Genomic DNA, 16,807 nt, shown 5'->3' on the forward strand with positions numbered 1-16,807 from the left:
AATGGTTTCCATGCAATGTTGTACTGTAGAGGGTGCAAAAGAGCGATCATTTTCATTCTGACCCGCTTCCAGTGGCTCTGCTGTTAACACGGTCCAAAGTTATCCCGGAATAAGGACAGCACGCATGTGCCATCAACCCGGATGTAGAATTTGTACGATTCTCTTCCCCTCATTTTTTTTATATAGGCTATTGTTCCTAACTGTGTCAAAAATAGAATATGGTAGTCATTCTATGGCAGGCTTGAACGGGTCTAGACCGGGCTAGACAGGTGTGTCCTGTGAACTGTGACAGCTGATAGCAGTGGTAGCCATGCCTACTGAAGTGACAGCGAACTGAAGAATGGCAGCATACTGTAACCAGAACAAACCTTTGTGTTGATGCTGTAGCCTCCCATTTTGATATTACTTTAGTTGAATGCTTCATAGTATGATTTGAACTATTTTAGCCTACTGATTATTTATTAGCTTATTTCGTTAGGCCTAAATATAGGCCTATGCTAGCAGGCTTATTAGCCTACATTAGCCAAACTAAGGCTAATGATTGGTTATTTGATAAAATAAATAATAATAAACAGGGTTGTTTTTGTTTTTATTTCCATAGATAAGATAACTCGGAGGACCTGTCATCTGTCAAAGCGCCGTCTAGAATGGACTTCCACAGAAGAAAGTATGAGCGGGGCAGCAACTGGTCTGACCCAGAGATGGCAGAACTCCTCCAGCAATGGTCAGACGAGTCGGTCCAACTCGAGCTGGAGAGTTTCCTGTGTTCAACCGAATAACGGACATACTGCGAGAAAAAGGCATCTATCGCACCGGCGACCAGTGCAGGGAGAATATCAAAAAGATGAAACTGGAGTACCGCCACATCAATGACAACCACAGGATGATGTAATGGACCGGGTCTTAACGAACCACCCGGCCATAGACTACTTCTCTTTGGGCAGTGCTGTTATAGCCCACTAGGTCCTCCAGAGCTCCCCTAGTGGTGCAGACGCAAACCTCCATGGTCTGCCAGGTGGTGCCTTTGGTTCCGCTGCTTCGGGCGGGTTCTTGTTTGGTCATCCGCCCAGGCCGGGGGAGCTGCTGGAGATCAATTGCGAGGATGCAGAGTCCGAGAATGGACTGCTGAACTCCGATGCTGCGTCCCCAGAACTGCTGTATCATATCGGGTTTGGAGATGAGCATGACACCAATGGGAAGTCTGCCGGACTGGATCAAGAAGGCCCGGTCGAGATGGTGTGAGGAGAGCACATGGCAAGCATGCAACAGTCTCTTTCAGGTTGGCTAAAAAAGCAGATGAGGTTGATTGGCCTAATCTCCTGTATTATTTTGCATGGATATTCATTCAGAAATTTTATCAAAAGTTAGGGTAGATGCAACTTTTATTTTTAGCCCCAACACTTAGCCTAGTAAGCTGTATTATTGCACAATTCGATGGCGCAGTTTCAAGGCTGTACGAACTGGTCTTTGTTATTGTATAAACACACCACATGATTACACACATTTTTTTGTACTTTTTTTCTTAGGGGGTAGATCAGCTTTAATATTGCAGATAGATTGTAGCTACCATAAATTTAATTGTCTGCATAATTTCCAATCATCCATATATTTTTTGGGTAAATAGATATATTTTTGTAAATATCTACAGTGCATTCGGAAAGTATTCAGACCCCTTCACTTTTTCCACATTTTGTTACATTAGAGCCTTATTCTAAAATTGATTAAATTGCTTTTTTCCCACATCAATCTACACACAATGCCCCATAATGACAAAGCAAAAACAGGTTTCTAGAAATGTTTGCTAAGGTATTAAAAATTAAAAACGGAAATATCACATTTACGTAAGTATTGAGACCCTTTACTCAGTACTTTGTTGAAGCACCTTTGGCAGCGATTACAGCCCAAATCTTCTTGGGTATGACGCTACAAGCTTGGCACACCTGTATTTGGGGAGTTTCTCCCATTCTTCTCCTCAGATCCTCGCAAGCTCTGTCAGGTTGGATGGGGAGCATCGCTGCACAGCTATTTTCAGGTCTCTCCAGAGATGTTCGATCGGGTTCAAGTCCAGGCTCTGGCTGGGCCACTCAAGGACATTCAGAGACTTGTCCCAAAGCCACTCCTGCGTTGTCTTGACTGTGTGCTTAGGGTCATTGTCCTGTTGGAAGGTGAACCTTCACCCCAGTCGGAGGTCCTGAGCGCTCTGGAGCAGGTTTTCATCAAGGATCTCTCTGTACTTTGCTTCGTTCACCTTTCCCTCGATCCTGACTAGTCTCCCAGTCCTTGCCCCTGAAAAACATCCCCACATCATTAACCCCCACATCTGAATGATCTCTTGTATTTATCTCAACTTGCACATTAGTTCCCCTTGCTTCCAGCCTAGCATTTAGTTTGGTACAGTGGGGGTTAATATAAGCCTTGCTGTCTACCTGTCCAACCTCTGAAACAATGTTCCAGCCTGCATAGCAACCATTTTGTTTAGAAAGGACCAGTCCTTTTGCATAGCAACTATGCAAAAATAATTAAGGACTTGATCATGGCTGTACCAACATGACCAAAATAACTAACAACCCGATTTTTGTCCGGACTACATCTTCTGGTGGAAGAATGAAATTGTATGAATTGACTTGTAAAAATAACGTTTTAATTAACATATGTAAGTGTATAAATAAGGCACATGAGGCTATTGTGTCCTGCCGAACAACGCCATTTACCCGTGACTGTATTCATGATACAGCACTGCCTCGTGTTGCTCAGTTGGTAGAGCTTTGCGCTTGCAACGCCAGGTTTGTGGGTTCGATTCCCACAGGGGGCCAGTATGAAAATGTATGCACTCACTAAACTGTAAGTCTGCTAAATGACTAAAATGTAAATGCCTCTTGTGCCTTATTGCTTAAATAATCACCACGTGTAATACGGTTTGGGAAACCACAGAATTTCTACTTTCATATCACCCCAAAATTATTTCACAAATACAAAAGATACACTTACTGTACGCCATTCTAACACAGATTCCCACGTATGTGTTTTGCATTGCACTTCCTGAGCTAATGGAAACTCAGGAGGGAACAAAAAATAACAGTCGGCTCGAAGCTGTGTTACACAAAACACCTCAGTGGAAATCTGTGGTAAACCAGCTAACAGTAACTGCAGAGCTGCCAACTCTCACGCATTTTACCCTCTTCTCGCGGCACACCTCTTACATCTCACGCATTGAAAAGTACTGGTTTTATTTTTCTAATTCATGTTGTGCTCCAAATCTTTTTGAAATTGGAACATATGCGCCTGCAATTTAACATCACGAGCAGAACCTCTATCACTGTCCTGACTTGCCACACAACTGTGAACGCGGCACATTGAAGCATTCTCATTGGTCTAGTTATGCAAGGGGTCAAGGGGATTGGAAGTATGTTTTAAAGAAACGCCCCTCAAGATTAGAGCGTAGAGATGGAGATATATAACGTTATAAAACTGTAAACATGTAGCATGGTAGCGCTGTTTAATGTACAATTTTGTCAACATAATTAGGTTGCTTTTACTCCCGTCCCTATTGCAGAATGCAGTTTTTTTGCAGTCTTTTGACAGCATGTACTCGTTTGGTGATTGGCATTTAGGCTGTGACAACGAAAAGGCAGCAGACAGACCTACAGTATGTTTTAGCAGGAAAGTTTGGTAGGGTGACGGGATTTCTATCTATGAAAATAATTTTGTCAAACAGATTGTGAACCCAAAAGTGTAAATTGGATTTTAGATGGGGGATAACACACACAAAAAAATGTGGTTAGGGCATAGGGGCAGATTTATGTCACCTTGTCTTCAAGAGATTGTATTATCTATTTAGTCTGATCAGGTGGAACAATTCGCATTCTTAACAATGGGCTAAAATATAGGGTAATTACTGTTGTTGTCAGCAAGAACACTACTGTTATCAGCCACACATATTATATTATACCAGTTCTTCCCAATTTTGACAGTGTAATCACATATTTGAAATCTCATATGCCTACTTGTGTCTTTGAAAATGAATTATGAGGCTATGTATTTTTGCAACCATTCATGGACAGTTTTGAATAAGTCATACAAATAAGCGTTGGATAATAAATGCTCCAGGAATCAAATATAATATGACATTTTAGTATTGTGCACATTCTAGGCAACTCATAAACGCATAATATTTTGTCTTTGTAGAGTAAGATGATGGATAGGATCTTCAACTAGTAGGTATAAACCACCTGAATATTGATATTCATTAGATTTTTCTTGAAGGTTTGGTGATTTTGAGAAATTAATTGTTATAACAAGGACATTTTCAAACACCCAGCACTTAGGAAACATAGATCAGGGGTGGCCAACCCTCCTGGAGAGCAAGCAGGATTTTCTTCCAGCCCTTAAAGATATCGTTCACTCAAGTTACAAAATGTTTGTGTCCTTACCTTGAAAGCAGTCTATGGACAAGGAGACTGCAATCTATGATGTGGTTACCCACTGCCATCAACCATAAATATGTCCTGTGCAGAGTCTTGGTGTAGTGGAAACACTCCCTGGCACATGTCACGTGCAACTTTCCACCTGAGAACCACTGTTTCTTAGCATTTGCCTGTCTCCCTATCTCATTTAATTACTGTCTAAATAAAGTGTCAAACCACCTAAGAAATATTTTGTAAAAAATATTAGCGTACTTTAAGTTTCCTCCCCCAAATATTGCAAAGTAACAAAGTCGTCCAATTTTGAGTGTTCATTTTAATGTTCAAAGCATCCTGAATACACCTGACCTGTGTGTTTTTTAAATAAAAATGTATCCACCCAGGTCATAGGCCTAAGCCATGTCAAAATGCATAGAATTGCAGGAAATTAGTAAGATCCCCCCCCTCTAGGGGGTTGTGCTAGGAGGCAATGAAATTCACATAGCAAATCTCACTCCAAGCTTTCATCAAAAGTTGGCAGCCCTGTAACTGTATCTTTTATATTTGTAAAGTTATTGTTGGTTGATAATGACGTTGAATGTTCAAGGTTTCCAAAACAATATCGCAATCAAGGCTACATTTATTTATACATAGAGCGTTTCACACTTGACCAAATCACCTCAGCTAATCAAAAGGGGACATGGAATTACTCCAATGTAGCATTGGAGTCATGAGAAAGGCTAACCTAACCTATTACCTGACCCATCATTTTATGTATTACCGTACTGCCCCTCAGTTGCCCATAAAGTGACATCCCAACAAACACCCCAAAAACACTAAACAACCCAAATGGCTCTTAACCCCCCCCCCCCCAGGCATGCTTTCTGTCTCTAACACTAAAACTGAAACTGAAACGAAATAATATAAAAACTAAATATAAATATATATTTTTAAACTAATTAAAAACCAGCAACTGAAACAAAACTGAATTCAAAATAAAAATGGAAAAACGAATAGAAACAAAAACGAATATAAAAACACAAACGACAATAAACTTGGCCCAGACATTATACATTTGGTTCGGGCCGGGTAGGGCATGTTTTTTCATCCATGACTAGTGTACGGGCACTAACATTTACAAACTAAGCCATTTGCTCGTGCTCTGCTGCGCAGTACATTCATATCTGACTAAGCTCATAACATGGTTTCAGAAGTGCTTCAACCTCGTCAAATATAAAACAGGAAAGATTATTTCACGGAAAATAATAATGTTCCTTGAGTTTTGTCAGAGTTTAGAGTGACGAAAAGTATTTAACAGCGAACTGCTTTCTCATGTCACGTCATTGAGCAGAGCAGCCCAAGCGGAGCCGTTGCTATGGATACTCACAGACGCAGAGACGCCATGAGCAGAGCACATGCAGTGTGAGGTGCGTGCAGGGAGCGAGTGACAGACCGAGAGGAGTAGTTCATGGAATAAGTGATTTCTGGTTTCGGGCAGGGCCTTAAATTTGGCTGAAGCAAACCAAATCAGCCCCACCACTATCCATCCCAGCCCATGGCCTGCCTAAACCTGAGAGCATGCTGGCCACACTGAGTGGTGCAAAGACCCCTGGCCACAGTGTGTAGCTGTCACGCCGTGGCAACTCCATCAGACACCACCAGGGTTTTCTACAGGAGGGCTACACCCAGTACCACACTGACAAATACCACGATAATGACCCCAATGTGAGTCCAACACTGCTGCTGTTCCCCATGCTGCTGCTCCCCAGTCGTTTCAGAACTGTATTTGGTGTCATATCACTTGTCATGTCACTTTGTGGCAAATGTATCTGTAAATATTGCTAGACATAACAATTCATAGATTAGTTGAAAGATAGATTGATATATTTTTGTGTCTCTCGTCTCCAGGGCATAATCAACATGGGCACCAGTGAGAACAAGCTGTGCTATGATCTGCTTCACAAACGGGTGAGAGAGGGGGGAGAAGAGAGGGGATGGAGAGAGGTTCATGTGGTTGCTCCACATTGCTTATCACCAGTGGTGGAAAAAGTACCCAATTGTCATACTTGAGTAAAAGTAAAGATAACTTAATAGAAAATGACTCAAGTAAAAGTGAAAGTCATCAAGTAAAATACTACTAGAGTAAAAGTCTAAAAGTCTTTGGTTTAAAACATACTTAAGTATCAAAAGTAAAAGTAATTGCTAAAATATGCTTAAGTATTGAAAGTAAAAGTAAATGTATAAATCATTTCAAATTCCTTATTTTAAGCTAACCAGACTGCACCATTTTCTTGTTTTTTTAATTTATGGATAGCCAGGGGCATACTCCAACACTCATACATATTTTACAAACAAAGCATTTGTGTTTAGTGAGTCTGTCAGATCAGAGGCAGTAGAGATGCCAGGGATGTTCTCTTGATAAGTGTGTGAATTGGACCATCTTCCTGTCCTGCTAAGCATTCAAAATGTAACTAGTACTTTTCGGTGTCAGGGAAAATGTATGGAGTAAAAAGTACATTTTCTTTAGGAATGTATTGAAGTAAAGTTGTCAAAAATACGAATACTAAAGTAAAGTACAGATACACCCCAAAACTACTTAAGTAGTACTTTAAAGTATTTTTACTTAAGTACTTTACACCACTGCTTATCACTGACTTTGTCAATCAGAATGATAAACCATTGTCATGTGTTATTTGAAAAGGATGGTTATGGTACATGTATTCATTAGAGGCATTTAAACTACAATTCAATAACATGTTTATTACACAGAAGGAAGATGTTTATTAGAGCAGCGATTAGGATGATGGTAGGGTAAAAATGGTGAGGATGATGATGATGATGATGATATCCCCTCTGTAACGAGAGAAGAGGTGTCCAGGTTCCTGTCTCACAACTGTGGTTCCCCCGACCCACTGAGAGCAGACAAGGTGAGTGAACTGAGCTCTCCTCAGCCCTTATAGTACTGTATAATGGCTCTAGTCTAGTGTATAATCCTGGCCTTTAAGAATCCTGGCCTTTAAGGAATGCTGTGATTGCTAGACTACTTCATTATATTATTACTGTATTATAAGTATAGCGACTCATTTAGGCTTGTGATAGCAGTGGACTCGACTCAATTAATGACTTTCATTAACCAAATTAATGACAGTAAAAGTGCTTAGGCTCACAGAAAACTGATTGCATTCGTCAATGACTGTAGGCTATTAATCTATGGGTATGAATAGTTAAAGACTGCGGCGGCCGCTGATTGGCTGAATACCCGGGGCGCAAGGTGGTTGGAGTTGTCAACAAAGCAGCGTGAAAGAAATATGATGGCACGTTTTTTAACTACCGGTAGTTTCTTTGAGAAGATATATAAAGTGATATGTACATTTGAACAACAGAATAAATACACCTATTTCACTTTTGCATTTCAAAAACCAAATGACCACTGCTGCACATGTTGCCACTGTTTTGAACAGATTAGATTATACTATTTAGAATGAGCAGCCAGCTCATGAACGAACAAGTTCACCAGGGAGAAAGGTCGTCACTAGTTACCACAGCTACAAAGTCGTAAAGCGTGCCTATTTCAAAAATGTCTCTTCTTATGTGATTTTAAACCTAACCCTAACCCTAACATTAACCACACTGCTAACCTTATGCCTAACCCTAACCTTAAATCAAGACCAAAAAGCCAATTTTGACTTTGTGGCTGTGGAAACCAAGGAGAACGCAACAAGCATACAGATGCAATGAGTGAAAACACATAATCAAACTGGGGAAAGCTAGCTAACATAATATCACAAAGCATGATGCGCTAGCCAGGTAACTTTCATTCTGAAATAACTTCATATTTCCGAGTTAACCCCTTAGAGTCGATGCCCATGGAAATCTAGTTAGCGTAATACAAAAATGCCCATAAAAATCAGCCTATTTAAGATGCGTTTCAATCCACCACATCCGCCGATGTCGGCCTTCCGCATCTGCGGTGGAAGGTGGCAGAGCTACATCGGTGTTTGTCAGACCAGGAGACGTCCCGAAAATCGGGGTGGTTTGGCCTACAAATTATTATGACCCCTATATGGAAAGATGAGACTCTTGCGAACACAATGGTGTTCTCCGTTTTTGCTCTACGACCTACAAGCGTCACAGAACTCGTCTGAAGTCGGTACCGCTGATCTGCCAACTTCTGCCTGTAGCGTCCGAACAGTTTGGGCTACACAAACTTTCTCTATGGAAGGTGAGACCCTCACGCTCACGAACATGTCAGTTGTTTTGCTCTAGGACTCCTACAATCATCACAAGGCTCGTCTGAATGTAGCCCGGTACAAGTTGAACAAATGATTGGAAGTACAGTATATGGAAGTAGTTTAGTGCCTAAAAAAAGGGGTTAAATATGGACTTCCTTATATCTCACTTAAAAACATGATTTGTGAATCTGTTCATACCGAACAGCTAGAGCGACAACTAAAATGGCTTTGAAAAAAATACGATTTCAGCTAATAGGCGGACGTATCTAACAAAATAACTACATTATGGCATTCACTAATCGTAAACTATTTACATATAATAGACATTTCGGTACATTTGTGGACAAAATTCTTACTTACTCAATCTTTAAATTATGAAGAATGTTTTTACTCATAAAGCTAGTTTCTTATTTGTGTGTGTTTGTGTGTGTGTGGGTTCAGGTTGTGGTGATGAATGGCTGTGGCTCCCTCTTCTCCTCCATAACCACAGTGCTTTGTGACCCGGAAGGTTAGTTCAACTCACTTAAAGTACACTCAAAGAGTATGTCCAGTTGTTTCACCTATGGATTGCATAATATAACTTAACCTTTAAATATCACCCATGCCCTATCATACTGTGAAAGACATGGTATTGTATTTAATTAATGGATTTGATTTGTCAACTTTAATTGAGTATGTTAGAGAGGTGTACTCAGACTCAGTGTTTGTGTTTTAGATGCAATCCTTATTTCAACGCCATTCTATGGAGTCATCCCTGAGGATGTGCATCTCTACAGTGGTGCTCCGGTCTCTTCCATGTTCACCTCGACTGTGAGGTAGGGCTTAATTCTTAACATAATATACGGTATACCATATACCACCCTGTATTGTTGTATTTGTTGTGTGCTTATTGTGTCTGTTTTTAGCCTTGTGGCAGTCGGCCTTTCCACCTCACTGTGGAAAGACTGGAGGAAGCTATGAGGAAGGCAACTAGCGAGGTAACCCCCCCCCCCCCAACAGAATAGTTTTCAATTTATAAATGAAGATACAGGCACTAGAATCATCATTGGTATAACTGTCCCTTGTTGTGTTCCTGCCAGGGGGTGAATGTCAGAGCCGTGATCCTGGTGAACCCCCATAACCCCCTGGTTGAGGTCTACTCCCCTCCGGAGATTACTGGCTTCCTGGAGTTTGCCAAGAGGTACATTTTTTCCTCACATCATATTTCCATATTGTACAATATGTTTTCCCTCAGCGCATAGAGCATCCAAGTATCATGACTGTAATTTTATTGTAAAGTACAACTAAGGGTTGAGGACTCTCCCAAAAGCATCCGTTGTAGTCTAAGTGGTGATCTCAGCATTAGCACCCTCTACAGACCTACCCATGCACTGAGTTGCAGTAACCATAAACCAGCGATGTTCTATTACACACTGCTCCCTCAGGTTGCCTACTGATAGAGTGCTTTTAATGCCTGCTTGCATTGCCTGTGTAATAAAGAACAATAAACATCTTAAAACAGTGCAATACAAATTCATAATAATTATTTTCAATTTTTCTCCCTGTTCTCTCCATTCCTTCCCCCTGTCTCAGGCATGAGTTGCACACCATTGTAGATGAGGTGTACGTGCTGACGGTGTTTGAAGAAACAGCCACCTTCCACAGGGACCTTAGCATGGAGAGGTATGACAAACACACAAACCCTTCCTATTGAATGTACATTAACAATGGGGTGCTTCCAGGTTGCTGGACCACCAGAGAACATATGTGATGTGTTCTCTTCAGCAAGTCTAAAGTGAGTGTGTGTTCGTGCGTGTGCCTGCACATGCATACAGTGCATTCGGAAAGTATTCAGACCCCTTGACATTTTCCACATTCTATTACGTTACAGCCTTATTCTAAAATGGATTAAATAGTATTTTTCCCCTCATCAATCTACACACAATACCCCATAATGACAAAGCAAAAACAGGTTTACATTTACAGAAGTATTCAGATCCTTTACTCAGTACTTTGTTGAAGCACCTTTGGCAGCGATTACAGCCTCAATTCTTCCTGGGTATGGCGCTACAAGCTTGGCACACCTGTATTTGGCGAGTTTCTTCCATTCTCCGCAGATCCTCTCAAGCTCTGTCAGCTTGGAAAGGGAATGTCACTGCACAGCTATTTTCAGGTCTCTCCAGAGATGTTAGATCAGGTTCAAGTCTGGGCTCTGGCTGGGCCACTCAAGGACATTCAGAGACTTGTCCCGAATCCACTCCTGCGTTGTCTTGACTGTGTGCTTAGAGTTGTTGTCCAATTGGAAGGTGAACCTTTGCCCCAGTCTAAGGTCCTGAGTGCTCTGGAGCAGGTTTTCATCAAGGATCTCTCTGCACTTTCCTCCAGTCATCTTTCCCTCGAACCTGACTAGTCTCCCAGTCCCTGCCGCTGAAAGAAATCCCCACAGCATGATGCTGCCACCACCATGCTTCACTGTAGGGATGGTGCCAGGTTCCCTCCAGACGTGGCATTTAGGCCAAAGAGTTAAATCTTGGTTTCATCAGACCAGAGAATCTTGTTTCTCATGGTCTGAGAGTCCTTTAGGTGCCTTTTGGCAAACTCCAAGCGGGCTATCATGTGCCTTTTACTGAGGAGTGGCTTCCGTCTGGCCACTCTACCATGAAGGCCTGATTGGTGGAGTGCTGCAGAGATGGTTGTCCTTCTGGAAGGTTCTCCCATCTCCCCAGAGGAACTCTGGAGCTCTGTCAGAGTGACCATCGGGTTCTTGGTCGCCTCCCTGACCAAGGCCCTTCTCCCCCGATTGCTCAGTTTAGCCAGGCGGCCAGCACAATCCTGTCTCTGAGCTCTATGGACAATTCCTCATGGATTGGTTTTTGCTTTGACATGCACTGTCAACAGTGGGACCTTATATAGACAGGTGTGTGCCTTTCCAAATCATGTCCAATCAATTGAATTTACCACAGGTGGACTCCAATCAAGTTGTAGAAACATCTCAAGGATGATCAATTGAAACAGGATGCACCTGAGCTCAATTTCCAGTCTCATAGCAAAGGGTCTGAATACTTATGTAAATTAGGTATTTCTGTTTTTTATGATTAATACATTTGCTAAAAATTCAAAAAACCTGTTTTCGCTTTGTCATTATGGGGTATTGTGTGTAGATTGATAAAAAAAGTCAAGGGGTCTGAATAAGAATAAGGCTGTAACATATCAAAATGTGTAAAAAGTCAAGGGGTCTGAATACTTTCCGAATGCACTGTATGTGAGTGTGTGAGTGCGTGAGCATACGTGTCTGAATGTGTTTGTACGTACATGTTGTTGTGGGGACTATCTGGGGGTTATCTGGCCCTCCTATTATTTTCACCCCGTCTCATTTGTGTTGTCCTTGTGCAGGACTTTGCGATAGCAGGAGTGCGTGTGGGCACTGTGTACTCTGACTCTTGGTCGAAGCTCTGGATAAGCTGGGGATGTTCCACGGTGTCCCTGGTCCAATACAGCATCAGATGGCAAGGCTGCTCCAGGACAGGGGTACAGACACACACACACTCAGACTCACACTCACACGCACTAGATGAGAGGACATACTGTATCACCCTCATTAGGGAGTTTAACCTACCTGTGTTCTATTGTAGATTGGATCGATGGGAGGTTTCTTCCAGAGAACAGTCTGAGAATGCAGACCGCTCACAGGTACATGACTGAGGAGCTACAGAGCCTGGGAGTCCCCTACCTCCACCGGCCTGCTTGCTTCTACATCTGGGCAGAACTCAGGAAGGTAAGGACACTGACCCAGGGTTGGGGTTAGAAGACTGGATGGTGAGAAGCTGCTGTCTTGGTTCTTCCTGACATGGTTCCTCCTCTCTCTCTCTCTCTCTCTCGCTCTCGCTCTCAATTCAATAGACTTTATTGACATGGCAGGTTCAATTACTTACATTGTCAAAGTACCCATACATCAACAATGGTCGGACTAACAGTAATAAAGCAATAATAATACTAGTAGGTCTAGTAGTAGTGGTAATGATATTAACATCAACAGCAACTACAACAACATCTCTCTCTCATTTGTCCCTCTCCCCCTGTCTGTCAGTACCTGCGTGAGCCATCGTTTGCGGAGGAGCTGTCCCTGTGGAGGTGTTTACTGAAACACAAGCCTTCCACTGCTCCACTCCTGGCTCGTTCTGCATCGTCTTCACTGACCGACAGCAACACCTGACGCTCGGTACCTTCATCAATCAGTTCATCTCTTTTTCTCCTCTCATTATGATAGAGGCAGGAAAACAGGCCCTGGAGGAGATAGATAGGTCCACATCCACCCCTGACACAGGCACAACCAACGAGGCCACCAAGGAGGAAGGGACAAAGATGACATCAAAGAGGAACACAACAGGCTCACACAAAGCTGTGTCCGTCAAGTCAACTCCCTTTCCGAAGAACACCTCATCATCAGAATAGCCAGGGGAGAAGGATAACCCCGCCCTTGATGCCATCCCATTAGCCATTGAAGACTTTGTCTTGTTGGACTTCCAGACGTCCCACCCCACATAGAGTCTGGACTCCCTGATTGGTGCCCTGAGGCAACAGATCCGCTCCTCTGATTGGCTGGCGAAGAACACTCCAGAACTCTCGGCCGGGCAGGATCCCGAGCTGTTCAAAGACCTGCTGGACAGAGCCAGGAAGTAGAGGAGAGGAGGGGTAGAGTGGAGTGGAGGGGAGGGGAGGAGAGGAGTGGAGGGGATGGAGAGGAGAGAAGGGGAGGGGATGGAGAGGAGAGAAGGGGAGGGGGGAGGCAAAAGGAAAGGAAGTAAGAAAGACATTCATCAGGAGAGGTAGCAGGAAAGGAGACAAAGATTCCCCAGTTTGTCCACATCAGGATGTCTTATTTTTTTGTGATAGATACAGTAGATAGGTAGATAGATTTGTTTGACAATTTAAAACACAATACAACCACACATGTGGATATTGCATTTAAAATCATTGAGGATGACACAACAAAGTTTGAAAACGTATTTCCATCGCTACGCAATTACCTGGTTGCTAAAATTCTAATACTTCACCTAATTTCAGTTTATGTGACAAAACAGAGTTTAATTGTACCATCTAAACCACTGTGAAATATATTTTCAGTAACCCAAAATATTATACTTTCAGTTTTTTTAAGCTGGTGTACAAAACCGAAAGTAAAAGACGCAAAAATGAAACATAAGAACGGGAAGCATAGAAATAGCCACATAGAACAGATATATCGCTTCTTAGACTTTCTTTCAATGAGAATAACAGATTTATAACTCACATTTCTTTGTGAATTTGGTCATGTCGCCCAAAAAGTTAAATATTGCAGCTTTGAATAAATTGGAAGGAAACCACAGTGATTTTACCATGAGACCAATTATGATGATTTTAAACCAGTTATAGAGTTAAATGGCTGTGATAGGAGAAAACTGAGGATGGATCAACAACATTGTAGCTACTCCACAATACAAACCTAAATGACCAAGTGAAAAGAAGGAAGCCTGTACAGAATAAAAATATTTGAAAACATGCATCCTGTTTGCAATAAGGCACTAAAGTAATACTGCAAAAAATGTGGCAAAGAAATGAACTTTTTGTCCTGAATACAAAGCATTATGTTTGGGGCAAATCCAACACAACACATCACTGAGTACCACTCTTCATATTTTCAAGCATGGTGGTGTCTGTATTATGTTATGGGTATGCTTGTCATCGGCAAGGACTAGGGAGTTTTTTTTTGGATCAAAATAAAATGAATAGAGCTAAGCACAGGCAAAGTCCTAGGGGAAAACCTGCTTCAGTCTGCTTTCCAACAGGCACTGCGAGACAATCCACCTTTCAGCAGGACAATAACCTAAAATGCAAGGCCAAATATACACTGGAGTTACTTACCAAGACAACATTGAATGTTCCTGAGTGGCCTAGGTACAGTTCTGACTTAAATCGCCTTAAAAAATATATGGCAAGACTTTACCCTGCTGAGGTTCCTAAGGGCATGAATGATCAGATATACAATAGCCCGAGGATGGATTAGCTGGGTCACAGAAAGTTCTGTTTTAGAACAAAAACTGACTGTCCTATAAGGTTGTCATACAGGCCTGCATTTGTTTCTTTGATACTTAACTCCAGACAAGCCATATTATTTCAGCTCACTCTGTAACTCCTGATCTTATTATCAATGGCGTAGGCTACTCAAAATGCCAATAACATAGCAATAAGAAATAGCAATCTTTGTGCAAAACAGATCATACAAAACTGATTTTGGCATTTATATAGGAAAAATAATAAAATGAAGGAACAAATAAACACACACACACACAATCGACTATGTTGAAGGCAAGTAAATGTGTTACACTACACACAAATAAATCTGACATTATGCCAAGATCTTACCACGAGCTATCTCTTTGATGAGGACCTGCACTTCAATAAGCAAGCTTCGTAGGGCTGGTTTCATTTTATCAAATTAAACATAGCATCAGACAGCTAGCTGGTCCTGTGTAGCAATAGCACCAATGTTCGCCTTCCTCCCGAGTCCTAGCTCCAAATTGGGAAGTGAAGTATCGACAGCGCTATCAGACACTGGAAGAGAATGCGCTCTTGCCGCTTATGTTAGGCTACCCTATGCCTCCCATTAATTCGTTCCCTCCCAACCCGCCAAGACACTACCCACAGCAGGATCCCGCCAACTCCAACCTCTTTCCTCAAAGAGCAAAACAACACACGTTGGCTATGACATTTGCACATTCTGTCGGATGAAAGGACCACGTCATGAGTCTCCGCTGCCTGGTTGACAGCTCTCTCCTCTCGAGGCGTGGCTCGGAACTCTGTGGAGTTACTCATGTGACATACCCAGACACCAAGTCCCACGGTGTATCGTGGTACTGCAATATTGTCACACCTCTGCTATCTTTGGTTCGGAGTAAACTTTCCACGTCTTCTCGTTGTCTCTCATGGTGGTCGTTTCAGCTAGCCTCAGCCCGAGTACATTAACTAGCTAGTTAGCTAGCTAGGACTTCAACCCCCCCATGTAACGTTAGCCGTTCAACAAAGTTCCGTGACATGCATACTGCTTTATTCGAACAAACTAATATAGTCAAAGCATGTTGTAAAATTCTAAAAAGGTCATACATTCCTTTATACGAGAAACAGATATCTTCGCCCACTTGGCTAGGAACCGTGCCGCGTTCAAGTACTAGTTAGAGCTAAGAAACTTTGATATTTCCGACTTGCTAACTGGTTGTAGTTAATCACGTGCCGCGTTCAAATAATTAGTTAATCGGATATTTCCGACTTTCCTAGTTCCGACTACCACATGAACGCGACATAACAAGCCACAAATCCCAGGAAGTAAATCCACACTCCCCAGCTCTACGTCACCGTTAGATCACATAGTTTCTAAACCCAGAGGCACAACATCGCGAGACTTCCGGGAACGCTTGCGAAACAGACCAGTCCGGGGTTTGAGAAGTCGAGTGAACAATTATTCCTTAGTTGTTAATTTTCTCGAATCTAAAAAGGCACAACCTAGATTCCAGCCAATGACTTAAGTAGTTGAACATGTTATTACTCCAACCTCGTGAAAGTGACAAACTGACTTTTATAGGAGCACATGCGCAGTTCTTCGCGAGATGACCATTAGACCCGATGACGTTTTCTATGCAATAGTTTAGCTAGACGACGTCGCCATGACAATTGAGCGTGCGTTCGTAAATTAATTTAGGATATCTACTCCGATTTTAGAGCACTCTCGTTTGAGTGTGCCAGAGCGCAGAATAACTGATGAATTGACGAATGCGCAACACCTGTTGAATATGACAGGTGGCAGTAAAGGTTGGCAAAAAATGGAATTAAATTCGTGCTAGCAGCAATTACGGTCACTACCGCCCTCTGCTAGGGCGAGTAAAATGGTCAGAGTGAGGTGTTCTCTCGTTTCTGTCTGGAAGTAGCTAGCAAGCTACGCTAGCCAACTTTAGCCAGTTAGCTTGGGCGCTTGACTGCCGTTGTGAGGTCAGAACGCTCGGATCAACCCCACTCCTCAGCCAGAGCGTCCAGTGTGCGCTCTGAACGCTCCTGCAGTGAAACGCTCTGAATTTATGAACAGACAATCTGACAACGTTCTGAATTTACGGATGCCCAGAACGCAGTCTGAGCGCACTCTGGCACTCCAGACTGAATTTACGAACA

General features: G+C 42.4%; 1 pseudogene across 1 annotated transcript; it reads left to right on the forward strand.

Annotated features, from left to right (window-relative positions):
* Positions 1-647: 647 nt before the first annotated feature.
* On the forward strand, positions 648-13,291 carry LOC311137041 (1-aminocyclopropane-1-carboxylate synthase-like protein 1; annotated as a pseudogene). The gene is made up of 11 exons: positions 648-1,238; positions 7,264-7,327; positions 9,074-9,140; positions 9,348-9,447; positions 9,538-9,609; positions 9,712-9,812; positions 10,205-10,294; positions 10,397-10,406; positions 12,005-12,139; positions 12,244-12,386; positions 12,699-13,291. The product of its transcript is annotated as a 1-aminocyclopropane-1-carboxylate synthase-like protein 1 (transcript).
* The last annotated feature ends 3,516 nt before the right edge of the window (positions 13,292-16,807 follow it).

The sequence above is a fragment of the Coregonus lavaretus genome (genome assembly GCF_964263955.1).
Source record: "Coregonus lavaretus genome assembly, chromosome: 11".
Lineage (NCBI taxonomy): Eukaryota > Metazoa > Chordata > Actinopteri > Salmoniformes > Salmonidae > Coregonus > Coregonus lavaretus.